At 39.5% G+C, this 12601-nt stretch overlaps 1 long non-coding RNA gene across 1 annotated transcript in view; it reads right to left on the bottom strand.

Moving 5' to 3' along the window:
* LOC311606183 overlaps positions 1-10468 on the bottom strand; it is a 150819-nt gene extending 140351 nt beyond the window's left edge. Inside the window, exons 1-2 of the long non-coding RNA XR_014782247.1 lie at positions 10405-10468; positions 7737-7819 (exon numbers count right to left, since the gene is read on the bottom strand). This is a non-coding gene — a long non-coding RNA (uncharacterized lncRNA). The remainder of the gene's footprint in view (positions 1-7736; positions 7820-10404) is intronic.
* Between the last annotated feature and the right edge of the window lie 2133 nt (positions 10469-12601).

Here is a 12601-nt window from a genome sequence, read left to right as displayed (position 1 = left end):
GCTGTCGCTGCTGCCAGGCAGGAAACGGAAGTGCAAGCTTACTCAGGCGGAAAGGGGAGGAGCATCGAGTGGAGCATAAGCCAGGCAGTATTGTAGGCCTAGCCTGACTTTGGTAAGTGGGTGGCTGAAAGAGCTGTTGGTGGAGGCTGGCTCAGAGCTCCGAAACCAAGGGAGGCAGAGGCTGGAGCCACGTTTTGTCTGGGCAGACAAAAATGGCTGCTTCCAGAACAGCCAGCAGCTCCTCAGATGGACACTGTGGTGGGTAGAGCGTAGAAGAATAGAAGGCAGAAGCAATCAGCCTGATGTGGTCTTGGTGAAACAGATGCCGCTGCCCTCCCTACCCCAGACCCCGTTTATTTTGTGCAAAACATGGAATTATAAACCGTGGGCAGTAGGAGGGGTTTTGAGGGGGGAATGTGTTTGATTCAATAGAGCCAGAGGTGCTAGAGATATTTAATCTACATGTAACAAAACATCCCTATCATAAGAGGGGAAAGCAGCATTTAATTATCCTAATGGGTTGAGGAGAATCTCCAGGTGCGGTAAAAGGTCATTGGTTGAAAGCAAAGACACCAAGACATTTTATTAGCATCGGGTGGGTGTCTTCAGGAATCCCCAGGTGCTTCCTGAACAGGTTTCTTACCGGGAAAGGATTGGCTTATAATCTTCCTATGTGACTTGCCTTAGCGGGGTTGGAGTTGCTCAGATGAAACGAAGAGGAAACCGCTCTGAGAAAGGGAGACCATCGTTTAATACCGAGCTCAGAGGCTTCTTGCAAACGCCAGACTTTGACCTTAATAACAGAGTTCCACAGTATTTTACCACAGAAACAGAAGAGAAGCCATACACGGCGTTAGGGATGCTTTTGCAGCGCTAAGGCTTTGGGGCCTCACTGGAGGAAATGAGCTGCCCTCAAAGGGAGCATCCTAAGGGCTGTCACCTGCTCCTGCCTCTGGCTCATGGGATACAAATTTGCCTTTCCCTTTAATAAATTATAATATATGTAGAGCAAGGAATATTTTAAAATAAGTTTGTTTATGATTCATTATCATATACACATACACACACATATATGTGTATACTTATGTATACATATGTATATATATATGTATATTTATGTATACATATGTATATATGTGTGTGTGTATGTATATATATATGTGTGTGCATGTGTGTGTATATGTGAGTGTGTGCATGTGAGTGTTCCCTATAGTTTTCACATGACAGCCACAAAAACTGTAGGTCAGCCCAGAGGATTTGGTTTGGGATCTGCAACATTTCAACCCTTCACAATCATTAAGTTCTAATCTGCCAGTCAACCTTGTAGAATTTTTAACAAAGTTTTATCTTAAGTTCACAAGCCCAAGACATCCAGACACTTAACAAATAATGAAACGTTCTATGTGCTGACTAGCACTGATTTAAAAAAAAATTTAAAGGAACATCTCCTTTGATTTCAACCAAATTTGTAAAACTTAAGCTGAGTTTAAATTTTTCATAAATATAAACAATGAGAAATCTTAATATAATACAAGTTGTTATTAAGACTTTTGAGTGAAGTTTGCCAAAATCCAGGGAAATTTAAAATATGTTTAGTCTAACACACACACTGAAAGCAATCTAAAATCAGATAAATTGTGGTATACAATAACTACATATTATACAAGAATAAAAAGTGAATGAATTATACAACCCGATTTATCTACAGAAGTAATGTTGAATTAAAGAAGAAAATTAAAGAATATTAAATATATCACAGTACTGTCCAGGTAAAGTTTTAAAACTATATAATCTATATACAGGTTTATAGCAGCACTGCCAATAGAAAATTAGCACTGTTTTCCTACTGATTTACTTTTGACAAATATAATTTGCATTTAATGAAGAATAAAAAAGGAGGTTTGGGTTTACAACTGGTCTAAGACAGATTTTGTTTCTGATTTATGGAGAATCAAAATTGTTTTAAAATACTCCCAAAAATGAAAATGTAATACTCCAAAGTATTTCATATCAAACAATTTCCACAAGAAATTTTAGGAAATGAATCATTTCAACACATATTATATTTAAGTATAAAAAGGCTGGTAAGCCAGAGCTTTAGTACAGTCATGTACCTTGACCATAAGCAATTCTGAAACTCCATCACCAGAAGCAAGAGCACTCACTCATCCAGGGATTTTTTTCTGTGTAATTCCAAGTCACATAAGTGAGTTAGAATGCACAGCAGGCTCCCACTGCAATACCAGAACTCTTATACAAACACTCCCTAACATTTTATTATTTAGTCCGTGCTCAAATACAGCAGCATTTCCACCAAACTAGGAGAACCCTCTTTATTTTCAAAAATCATGAGTAAATGCACGGTTTACAGATGACTGATGACGGGGGAAAATGATAGTCCACAGTTTAGGGATTTTTTTTTCTTTAGTCTGAAATTTAAGCTTCACTAATTACAGTTTCCTTGGAAGCATACAGGTTTTTATTAAGTCTTGTCACATTTTAATCTACATTTAATTATCGTAGATCCAATCCTCAAATGCCTGCTGAGAAAGAGAGCCCTGGCTTGTGGTTGCCAAGGAGCACGAGAAACGCCGCAACACTTGGTCTCTGTTCCCGTGGTAAAAAACTGATCAATATTCCCAAACACTATCCCAAAATAGACAAAGTCACGACACAAGGAACGCCTTCCCCCGCTAATCTCCAGGCCTTCCAGGTTGCAGCTGAGCTTTTCTTTTCCCTTTGGGCATCGCATTCCAACAGTGAAGCTCTTGGGGTGCTGTTAATATTGCTTGGGAATCTCCTGAGATGCAGGCTCCCTAGATAGAGGATTGATGGCTCAGCTCCTGACAAATCACTAGGGCCTACTGCACCGTGTACGTCAATCATTTTGCCTCTCGTGCCTTCCAAGGAAACCGCTCTACACACAGTTCCTGCTGAAGACATTTCGCCATGGCTTCCTTCGCTGCCGAGAAGCAGCAGGTTGTACCATTCATATCCCTTCCCTCCCTTGGGACAAAGTTAATTGGGATGTGGACAGGGACACCACCTCTCAGGTGCCCAGCGGTCTATAAGCTGGTTTCCTATGAAAAGCTTGCTGAGTTTATCCAGATCTCTTTTTTTTTTGTAACAAGGAAGTACGGTGCACATGGGGTGTCACGAGTGGGAGCTGAAAGCCAAGGAAAGAACAAACAAAAGCCGGCAAAACAGAGGAAGAAAAACATGAGAGGTGTAAGTTGTTATTAAGAAAGACATACACAGCTGGCCGTGGTGGCGCCCGCCTTTAATCCCAGCACTAGGGATGCAGAGGCAGGTTGGATCGCTGTGAGTTCCAGGCTAGCCTGGTCTACAAAGCAAGTCCAGGACAGCCAAGGCTACACTGAGAAACACTGTCTCAAAGAAAGAAAGAAAGAAAGAAAGAAAGAAAGAAAGAAAGAAAGAAAGAAAGAAAGAAAGAAAGAAAGAAACAACAACAAAAAAGAAACACACACACACACATACACACACACACGAAGCCAAATTTTAGCTGCAAGAAAAGCAAAGATAGGGAGAGACATGGGTTGGAACGCGGGCAGAAGTTGTCTACTCAGTCTCAGGGTAAGTATAAGGCCCTACCTTACACTTCACATCTTACACAGAGCCTCCATCCTTGTCAAGGATAACCTTCAAAATATCTCCTACTACCGGGTTAGAGGGAGGAACTTAAAAAGAGAAACAACTGCCATTTTTTCCCTACATTTACGAGGACAATAAGGCCTACCCTCATCCATCCATCACAATTGTATTGAGAAATTAATGAAAATATAATAGTGACACTGTTCATTTCTCTTTGAACTCTATTAATTTATGGACCGCCCCCCTCAGTAGTGAATGACATTTTTCCTGTCTTCCACTGCCTTTCCTGGCCAACCCAGACAAGTGGAAGTACAAAGAAAAGCAAGAACGTGGAGAAGTTTGCCTGGCATTTAGGGCAGTCACACCCCTACCTCATCACTCACCAGAGATTCACAGGCTGCAAGAGGAAGCCTATGCAGAGATGCAGAGGTGAGGGAAGAAGATTGACAACTGCCAAGAGAAAGAAAGAAGGGACAGAGGGAGAAAGTGGGGAAGGGGACAGGACAGAAAGGGAAAGAGAAAAAAATGGGAGGGAAGATAAAAGACAGAAAGCATTTGGTCATATTCCTGAACTTGCAGTATATTTTCTGATCCTCACATCTGAACCACTCCCAAGTCCAACACAAGAATGCCAAACAGAGAACAAAACAATCTCAAAAAGATCTTTAAAGGGTAACTGCATTTGCAGAAAAATAAAGAAAGTCCATCGAAGAAGTCTTTCCCCATGAGTGGTTTTTAACTCCCTAAGGATGTTACTCACAGTTTGACCCACAGTCACATCTGTGATTTTTACAGTGAAGGGGGGGGAAAGTCATCAGACCTTTCAGAAAGAGCTTCTACTTTTTTAATGGCTTAGCTATGACTCCACGTGAAGAGACGAAATCCTGTGTCGGAGAAGCAGAGAACACTCTGAAGACTGCAACACCGAACTGCTTTTCTATAAAATCTAAGTCAGTCTTAACCATGACTCCATAGCTTTCATGGTCAGCCACAAAATTACTAGTCAGCTTTAGATGACAAGCCAAAATTCTTACAAAGAATCCCTCTTTGTTTTGTTTACCATCATCTTCAACTAAAGAACTTTGATTAGATTTTTTTTTTCATGAGTCACTCCTTTAACTCCTAACACTTCCTGATCCAGTGGTTCTCAACCTTCCCAATGCTGTGACCCTTTGATACAGTTCTTCACGTTGTAGTGACCTGCAACCATAAAACTGCTTTTGTTGCTACTTCATAACAGTGATTTTGCTACATCTGTTATGAATTGTAATGTAAATATTTGATGGATGGATATATGACATGCAACCCTTGTGAAAGGCTGGTTCCACCCCCCCACCCCCGCAAAGGAGTCATGGCCCACAAGTTGAGCACACTGCTCTAAGCAATCACTATCATTGATTATAATTAGAGAAGCAGCGTGAATCAAACTAAAACAGCAATGGGGTATCATGAATAAAATAAGCTTCTTTTACCACCAACAAAACTGATAGAGACTTTATATCCCTCAAAGTTAGCTTTTTCTTTTCCTAATTATATATCAAGCTTATGCGAAACATGTCTTAAAGATTGTTTTCTGCATAATACAAAATATAGATTTATGACAGTGTTAACTGTGGTTTGAATGTCTGCTCCGCAGCCAAACCTGACATTAAAAATTAGTCTCCAGTGCAGCAGTATTATGAGTTGGACCTTTCCTAGAAGTTGGAGGTGTTTCAGGCTCTCTTCTTACAATGAATTATCAGCCTTATTTTTATTATAATTTTTTAAATGATAATTACATCACTTTCTCCCTTCCCAGCTCCTCCTATGTACTCCCAACTCCCCTTCAAATTTATGGCCTTTTAAAAATTGTTCTCTCTCTCTCTCTCTCTCTCTCTCTCTCTCTCTCTCTCTCTCTCTCTCTCTCTCTCGCTCTCTCGCTCTCTCTTGCTCTTTTTATTGTCTTTTTTATTGTGAAGAATCATCATGACCAAAGGCAAATTATAAAATAAAGCATTTAACTGGAGGTTTGGTTACAGCTTCAAAGAGTGAAAACTATCATGATGGAAAACATGGCAGCAGGCAGGCAAACATGTCACTGGAGAAGCATTAAGATTCAGTAAGCCCATAAGGAGGGTGGAACCATGGAACAGTGTGTGTGTGTGTGTGTGTGTGTGTGTGTGTGTGTGTGTGTGTTTATGTGTATACGTACTTATATATAATATATATATGTGTGTGTGTTTCAAATTATTTGTTAATAGTGGCAGTTATGAATTTCTTAATTAAATTTAAATTAAAATTTAATTTTTATTATCAAATTTTTGTGTTCACTTACTTGATTCATAATTACCCAGGGCTACAAGTGCAATGAACTAAACTTGCAACCCCTAAGTTTTTATGTTGTATCTACAGCACCTATGTGACTGTGCTTGCAGATAAAGTCAGTAAGGAGGCAATCAAGACCATTAAGATTCGGAGACCTGGTGGCACTCAGAGGAAGGATAGCAGGCTACCAAGAAGAGACTTGATACCCTATGAGCATATACAGGGGGAGGAGGTCCCCCTCAGTAACAGTCATAGGGGAGGGGAGTAAGGGGAAAATGGGAGGGAGGGAGGAATGGGAAGATACAAGGGAGGGGATAACCATTGAGATGTAATATGAATAAATTAATAAAATAAAATTTTTAAAAAAGATTCAATAAGCCCATAAGGGTGTAACAATGGAACAATAGGATTAATATTCCTATAAAAATAAGCAGTAGAGAACTCCATCTTTCCTGCTTTCCTTCCCCACAACCAAGCCACAGCATCCAGTAAGATGATAACTGACTAGAAGCCAGGAAAAGAATATCACCCAAAGCTGCCATGCTACCATGCCATTCCTGAATTTCCAGCCTCCAACTATATGAAAAAGTAAACAGAGCCATGCACAGTCAGCAACAGACCACATATGTAACAGTGGTTGTCTTAGAGTTTTATTGCTGTGAAGAGACAACATGATCACAGCAACTCTTATAAAGAAAACCATTTAATTGGGGCTGTCAGAGGTTTAGTCCATCATTGTCATGGTGGGAAGCATGGCAGCACACAGGCAGACATGGTGCTGGAGAGGGAACTGAGAGCTCTGTGTCTTGATCCACAGGCAGCAGAAGGAGACTGTGTACCACACTGCGCATAGCATAGTAAACACAGGAAACCTCAAAGCCAGCCCTCACAGTGACACACTTCCTCCAATACAAGGCTGCACCTCCTAATAGTGCCACTCCCTGTGGACCAAACACTCAAGCATACAAATCTATAGGGACCATTCCTACTCAAACAACCACAGTGGTCCTGTAAGGTTATAATAGAACTGAAAATTTGCCATCATCTGGTGATAGCTAGCTCATGAATTTATATTTCTACATTTTTATTGTTATTTTAGAAAGTATTTCTTCTCTAAAAATGTTTCCTATAAAACACTGTTTTCCCACTCCCGCAGCAGCCTCACGTTTTGATAACCATGTCTCCTGACTGCACCAATGGGCCATGGTACAGAGTGACTGGCTATCAGAGAGATGCACATGAAAACCGTGATGATGAGCTGTCACCTCATCCATTCTGAATGGCTATTATCAAAACCAAAACATAACAAGTGCCAGTGTGGATACAGAGGAAAAAGGAGTAGGCACACACAGCTGATGAGGATGCAAATTAGTAAGTCAGTACAGAGACAATCTGGAGTTTTTTTTTTAAAGAGCTTAAAATATTAAAAGTACATCTGCTGTGACCCAGCTACCCCACTTTTAGACACACAAGAAAATAGAATCTGCATATAAAGGGGTACCTGAACTTCCATATGACTATAGAACTGTTCACAGCAGCAAAAATACTAAATCAAACAAGACATCAGGGATGAACAGATGTACTAGTTGGCATTCCTTCACTGTTGAGAACATGTGTGAGGTTAAAAGAAAAGAAAACATTTATTTGGCTCTTTGTCTTAGCAATGCTAATGCATGGTCAGTAGACCCCATTACTTTGGGACTATTGTAGCTTAGTAATCAATGTCAGATGCAAGTAGTGTAGGAGGCCTGTTCGCCTGATGACAACTGGGAAGCAAAGAGAAAAAGAAGCAGCCGGGGGCGTCACATTCAATGACTTACATAGCTTCCTTGCACAAGGTCTTCGTCTCTTGAAGTCTCCTCCCAGCAGCACCATGGGCTGGACATCCAGCTCAACACGTGAGCTGTAAAAAGATACGTACCGACATCAGAGCAATGGATAAGTGTGTAGCTATGACACCCCTACAAATTTCATATTTTTCTGCCATATAAATTTTTTTCAGCAAAATACGTGAAACTGGGATACTTTAAATGAAATAACTCCTTCTCTGAGAGATGTATAAAAATGTGTTTTCTCTCATACGCAAGGCTAAAATGTTGATATATGTGCAATAAAGTACTATTCAACCATAGAAAAGAATGAAAATACGTTACTTTTTTTTTTTTTTTTTTTTAGCAAAATGGATGGATTGGAAGTCATCACATTAGGCTAGCTAAACCACACTCTGAAAGACAACTGTCACATATTTTTTTTTCATATGGAAAATCTAAAATGACAATAACAAGGCAAACTCTTACAGAAGGTAGGCAATAGTAAGATGGCATGACCAGAATACATATGATCATGATATGCGTGCATAAGAATATCATGTGAGTAATATGCATTACAATCAAATAAATATTAAATGCTTTGAAACATACAAATGTTAAAAACATACTGCTGAGTAAGTAACAGTAAAATAAAACTTCCTGAACATGATAAAAACCTGCACAAACATACATGAACATCATCTACCTTAGAAAAACTTTAGACATATGTGCCTCAAATCCTGAAGAAGGAAAGAAAAGGCAAAGGCACCTGTTGTTCTTGCTAGTGATCAACAGAGCAGAGGGTTCTGGGAGCTGCTTCCCCCAGGAACACTGTCCCAAGCTCTGTCATTTTAACACCACAGCAAGGCTGCTTGTGGCCACAGGACACTCACCATGTCTCTAGAAATTTTGTCTTTTGTCAATACGTGAGAGTTCTAATTAGATTTTTTTTTTCCCGCAGAAGAGAGAACAGATCACGCATCATTGCCACCAGTGATTCTATTTTAAAAAACATGGTTCATTTTTATTTTATGTATATGGTGTGTATCACACGCACGCAAAGCCCAGGGAGGCTAGAAGAAGGTGTCGGAGCCTCTGGAGTGTCAGGTGGTTGGCAGCTGCTCTGTGAGTGTTGGGAACCGAACTCACGTCATCTACAAGAGCAGCAAGTGCTTTTAAATGCTGAGCCATCTCTCCAGCCCCCAATCAGAGGTTCCAATGCTCTATTTTTATAAATGAAATAAAACTAACAGATAAGATAACCCACCTAAGCGCGTAACTTCAGATTACACGTTATAAATTTAAATTGCATTATGTCCACACATATAAAGTCTTTACTGTATTGTCAAAGGATAATAAATGGAACTCGGAACTCCTTAGACAGCACTGCTGTAGAAGGTATGATGAAAGCAGGTGATACATACGTGGAAATAGGAAATCACAACACCTGAGATCTCCATAAAGTCTCATGCTAATATCATGCATCAGCATTTCCTTCAGAGGAATACTTCAAAATAATGAGCAATTTTTTGTAAGGTGATGAGTTCAAGTGAAATCTTCCCTTGACTTACTCAGCAGTTGAAGTCATGAAAAATGCAGCATATATAAAGCCATGCCATCTTAGGTCAAATTCTTTGGAAAAATAAACCAAACTGAAGATTCTTGTTTGAGTTTAAAAAAAAAAAAAAGCAAAACAAAAAAAAATGTGCTGACATATGGATAAATGGCAGCTAGATTCAATTATGACACATGAGTGTCTGGTTAGAAATCAAAATTTACGGGAGTCGTGGGACAAGTCTTGATTGCATGGGAGTTCCTGAGCACTGCAGAGAACCTAGCAGCCTTGACAGCTGTTTCTACAGTCATCTCTCACAATCATGAGGGCCTGAAGGGCCTCACAAATTTATAAAAATGCCCTCATAAGTTTCTTTTTTAAATATTTTATTATGCTTTTGATAATTTAATACACAGAAGCAATGTATTTTGACCAATTCATCCCACTACTCACTCCTCATCCTACCCCTTGAAATTTTGTGTCTTTTCTTTTTTTATGAATCATGAAGTCCTATTAATTCTGGCCCATACTCCATTGAGTGTAGGGCTAGCCACTGGAGCACTGTCAACCTGCCAAGTATTAGACTCTTAAAGAAAAGTCACTCTCCCTCCCTGACTCTATCAACTGTCCATAGCTCCTCAACTAGAAGGTGGAATCCAATGAGCTCCTCTCCCCTCCAAACTGGAATAGTGACCAGCTCAATCCTGCTCAGATCTTACGCAGACAACCACAGCATCTTTGAGTTCCAGATTGCAGTGTCCTGACATGCGCAAAAGACACTGCTTTTCTCCAGTTCTCCGAATCTCTGGCTCTTACAATCTTTCCACTAACTCTTCTAAGGTGATTCCCGAGATTTTGGGGTGCAGGGTAACAAGCATGTTCCATTTATGATTGAACACTTCACAGACACCTGTTTACTGCACTGTGACAAGTTGTGGCTTTCCAGGTTAACCACTGCCCACATCTCAAAGGAACTTCTCTGATGGGGTCTGAGAGTGGCACAAATGACGCTTTATATTATTTTCTAAGTTTCAAAGTACCCTCTTGGGAGTGGCATCCATTTTTTGGAGCTCCACAAACAGCTATATCATGTCCCCAACTTTGATTCTTCCCCAGCAAACTCACCCAAAATCTCATTATCCTATCTATGAAGCATGGTAGATTCCTTAAAGCTGTGGTGATGGCCAGATCTGATTTAGCAAATAAATGTGATTTGTTCTGATCATTTAAAGGCAGGGTACTCTTCAGAGCTGAAAAATAAATTGGAGTAATTGGGTGCTTTGTTTAGTTAAATAATCTGTTCAGAACTCGTCTGGAAACTTTCTCATGTGGCACAGCACTGTGCACATAATAAGTGCATTATAAACACTAATTGAATAAATATTGTCATGGTTTTCTACTAGCATAATCTTTCAATGGTTTTCTCTTTGTTTCAGAGAACTTTCTTACAATATAAAATCCTTTAATAAGCTGACGGCATTCTACTGTTTAAAATTCATATAGTCCCTTTAGTTGAAGTTCATATGTAGCTAGAAAGCTCTCTTGTGTGGCACAAAAATAATCATTTTTTTGTCAGCTTCTCCAGTGAGTTAACATTGCTTCTTAAATTCAATGTACTATCCTATTCTAATCGTTAAATTGTATCCCATGTTCATATCTTGTGAGTGTCAATAGATCACTGGTTTAATGGAGTGTAATAAATGAGTTCTTAATTGATTATTGTTCTCATTAATCATTGCACATCCAGCAAGAAGATCCATGAGACACATAATACACTGCCTTGGAGCGCAGCATAAAGTCTGCCTGAAAGGCACAGGAACATAACTCTGAAAGCTAAGAAACCCCAGAGCACCACATATCAGAATGATATTGACATTGGGATTTTTAATGTAGTCAAAGTGTAATTTGGTTTCTCAAAATGTCTATAATAAAAAGAAGTTTGGGGTGTAATTTCCTGGTAAGAATGGATTTTTACCAGAGAGAGAGAGAGAGAGAGAGAGAGAGAGAGAGAGAGAGACAGAAAGCAGTGTTTTGAGACACCCCTCCAAAGAGTTTTAACCGAAGGCCACTGGTGTTTCAGTAGGGGACTCAGTGCTGCACTGACTCAGGCCCCATAATACAAAAGTTTAGCTCTTGACATCCCACCATCACTACTACATAACCAGTAACAAAGAGATATTTCCCAATGCCTCTAAAACACAGTTCATGAAAAAAAAATGTCCTTGCAGGGGAGTGAGATGCAAGTCCTTTCATTTTAAGTAGTTCAAAGGAGCACTGCAAATATTGAGGAAATTGTGCTTATCTCTTTTGAATAGCAAATCTATTGCTTCACTTTTTATAATTTTCTCCTATTGTTGTGCTCACAATGCTATTTTGGCTATCCATTTCAGAGGGGTCATTGTTAATCTGTTATATTGCTAAAGAAGCTGGAGGTTAGAAAGCTAAATTTAAACTGAAGCCAAAAGGCTAGAACATAGTAAGAGCAAAGCGTAATTCCTGATGTTTTGATCCATAGTGACATTCTCTTTCCATTATTTCCTCACACATTAAATACTATGCATATAATGTGCTCCATACTATAATCCTCTTTACTCATAACTGTATATTTGTCTTATATTTCTCAAATCTTAAACCCCTATTGTGTGTGAATGGATGAAGGCTTAAGAGTCATCAGAATTTTTTTCTGACCATGTGAACAAAATTCTTTCTTTCTTTTTTTTTTTTTTTTTTTTTTTTTTTTTTTGAGACAGGGTCTCTCTGTGTTGCCTTGGCTGTCCTGGACTTGATTTGTAGACCAGGTGCTGGCCTCGAACTCACAGCAATCCACCTGCCTCTGCCTCCCGAGTGCTGGGATTAAAGGCATGCGCCACCACGCCCGGCCGTGAACAAAATTCTTAATAACACTTTGGTGTCTGGAGAGAGAGCTCATGGGTATGGCAAAGTATTCACAGGACAAGCATGAGGACTTGAACTTAACCCCTGGCATGCAAATTTAAAAGCTAGGCATCATGGCACATGCTCATAATCCTCACGCTGGAGTACACTGATAGCGAGCGGATCTCTAGAGCACAGTAGGCAGCCAACCTAACCTAACTAGCAAAATCCAGGTCCCAGTCAGAGACAGTCTCAAAAACAAAATGTTAATAACCATTCCGATGGGTGTAAGATGGAATCTCAGAGTCCTTTTCATTTGCATTTCCCTGATGAGTAAGGATGTTGAACCTTTCTTTAAGTGCTTCTCAGTCATTCGAGATTCTTCTGTTGAGAATTCTCTGTTGAGAATTTATTTATTTATTTATTTATTTTTAATTTTTAATTTGTT

The sequence above is a fragment of the Acomys minous genome (genome assembly GCF_964271855.1).
Source record: "Acomys minous genome assembly, chromosome: 10".
In the NCBI taxonomy this organism is placed as follows: Eukaryota; Metazoa; Chordata; class Mammalia; order Rodentia; family Muridae; genus Acomys; species Acomys minous.
Note: the sequence above shows the minus strand (reverse complement) of the source record. Positions and strands in the feature narration are given on the sequence as shown.